The sequence below is a fragment of the Alosa sapidissima genome, chromosome 7 (genome assembly GCF_018492685.1).
Source record: "Alosa sapidissima isolate fAloSap1 chromosome 7, fAloSap1.pri, whole genome shotgun sequence".
Taxonomy (NCBI): domain Eukaryota; kingdom Metazoa; phylum Chordata; class Actinopteri; order Clupeiformes; family Clupeidae; genus Alosa; species Alosa sapidissima.
This window is the reverse complement of record NC_055963.1, coordinates 35889898-35892397: the sequence shown is the minus strand read 5'-3', so window position 1 is coordinate 35892397 and position 2500 is coordinate 35889898. Positions and strand designations below refer to the sequence as shown.

The 2500-nt window shown below is 46.6% G+C and overlaps 1 protein-coding gene across 2 annotated transcripts in view; it reads left to right on the top strand.

The window, feature by feature from the left end:
• si:ch211-156j16.1 (uncharacterized protein LOC564557 homolog) overlaps positions 1–2500 on the top strand; it is a 13350-nt gene that overhangs the window by 6361 nt on the left and 4489 nt on the right. The gene's annotated exons all lie outside the window — the stretch shown is intronic.

Below are 2500 nucleotides of genomic sequence, written 5' to 3'. Positions count from 1 at the left end.
AGGACTAATTGTGGGACACTTGTTGCACAAAGACACATAACACAGGGCTATTCTTACACACACACACACACACACACACACATACACATTCACACTCAGAAACACTAGTATCACTCAAAGCACTCAAAATGATTCAAGTTCGGGAGCTTACTGCTAATGATTTGTTTGTTCAAACCTAAAGGCTGCTGAAGTAATTATCCAGTTGGTCTGTGAAAGAATGTGCACACATACACACACACACACACACACACACACACACACACACACACACACAGACTACACATTACAAAAGCATTCAGTAATACTGCAGAGTAAACCCCTTCGCTATTAGTAGTCAGTTGGAGCAACTGTGGGGCATTATGTAGAAACTGTGTAGAAATGATGTCAGCCTCTATAAATGTGGAGGTGACGTTCATATGAGTGTATGAGTGTGTGTGTGTATGAGTGTGTGTGTGTGTGTGTGTGTGTGTTATTTTTGGGTGGCTCTGCTGCAGAGCAGGAGCCGTTCCGTCAGGACACAGGAGTGGAGCAGAGCACCGGTTCTAAAAGAAACTGCAAAATATGAGGGTTCCAGCATCAGGACACGGAACAGGATAATTACAGCCCTGAGAGTTCTCAAGGCTTCACTCAACAGGCGCACACACACACACACACACACACACACACACACACACACACACGTCTGCTCTTAAACATAGACTCAAACACAGAGAGCAAGAGAGAGAGAGAGAGAGAGAGAGAAGGAGAGAGAAGGAGAGAGAAAGAGAGAGAGAAGGAGAGAAAGAGAGAGAAGGAGAGAGAGAGAGGGAGAAAGAGGATTGTATAAAGAGATAGAGGGAGTACGTCGGCAGTGGACACAGGGAAAGGGGGATGGAGAAGAAAGGAGAGAAAGAAGAAGGGACAGAACAGAGGAAGAGAACGAGAACAGATGTTGGCTGTAGATTTGAAGAAAGTGTTTATTTGATCCTGGGTGTCATCCTCTGGATGGTGTTGTTTTAAAGGGTGTGTTTGTGTGTGTGTGTGTATGTATGTGTGTGTGTGTGTGTGTGTGTACATGCATCTCTGTGTGTGTGTGTGTGTGTGTGTGTGTGTGTATGTATGTGTGTGTGTATGCATGTGTGTGTGTGTGTGTGTGCATGCATCTGTGTGTGTGTGTGTCCATCTGGAAGCTGGGGCTACTCATCTGGCTTACATGTGCACATTTACAGACCATTAAAAGGAGAGGGAGGGAGAGCAGGGGAGAAAGAGAGAGAGGGAGAGAGAGGGGGGGGAGAGAGAGAGAGAGAGTGTGATGGAGAGAGAGAAGGAGAGAGAGGGGAGAGAAATAGAGAGAGAGGGAGAGTGAGAGGGGGAGAGAGGGAGAGAGAGAGTGTGACAGAGAGAGAGAAGGAGAGAGAGAGGGAGAGAAATAGAGAGAGAGGGAGAGAGAGAGGGGGAGAGAGGGAGAGAGAGAGAGAGTGTGACAGAGAGAGAGAAGGAGGGAGAGAGGGAGAGAAAGAGAGAGAGGGAGAGAGAGGGGGGAGAGAGAGAGAAGGGGGGAGAGAGAGGACGCCGTCATGGTGATGGCAGAGTGGACAGGAAGTGAGCCTCAGTCGCTGGCATTTGGGACTTAAGCAGGAAGAGAGGCGTACACACACACACACACACACACACACACACACACACACACACACACACATATATATGTACTGTACATAAACATACTGAGGAGCCAGTAAGGGCTGAACCAAAACAGGGTGTGATAGACGCTACTAGGCATGACACACACACACACACACACATATATATATATGTATACAGATAAAAACACATGCAGATACACTTAAAAACAGACACACTAACACACAGCACAGACACTACACACACACACACACACACATCAGGAGATGTTGACTCAAGAGGCTGAGACTTGAGCCAAGGCTGAAATAGCAGCTCACTATGGTCCGGGAACGAGGGAGCAAGAGAGAGGTGGAGAGAGAGGGGGATAGAAAGAGAGAAGGGAGGGAGCAAGAGAGAGGTAGAGAGAGAGAGGGGGATAGAGAGAAAGAAGGGAGGGACATGTCCTCTTGAAGGGAGAAGGGAGGGATCTTGTCCTCTCTCCACCTTCCTGGAACTCTCACGCCTCTTACTGAACTGCTGAGAAACACCTCAATCAGACCTACAGTATTTACACCAGGGCTTTGAACCGGTTCAAGGAACGAAAACGAAAACCGGGAACTTTTTGTATTTTACAGGGAACAGAAACGAAACCGGAAACGTTATTATTTTTATGTTCTGGAACAGGAACACTTATTTAAAAATAATGGTAACCAGTTAATACCGGTTTTATTTCGTTCCTCAAAGTTTTCGTTGCCTAGAAAAAAAAGTAATTATTTTCCTGCGCACGTTACCATGACGGCTGAGGTTCACTTCCTGTGTGACATCACATCAGACATTCGCTGACTGTATGGAGAAAGAGCGGTGGATTACAAAGTCTCCACTCCACATCTTAAATAAGGGC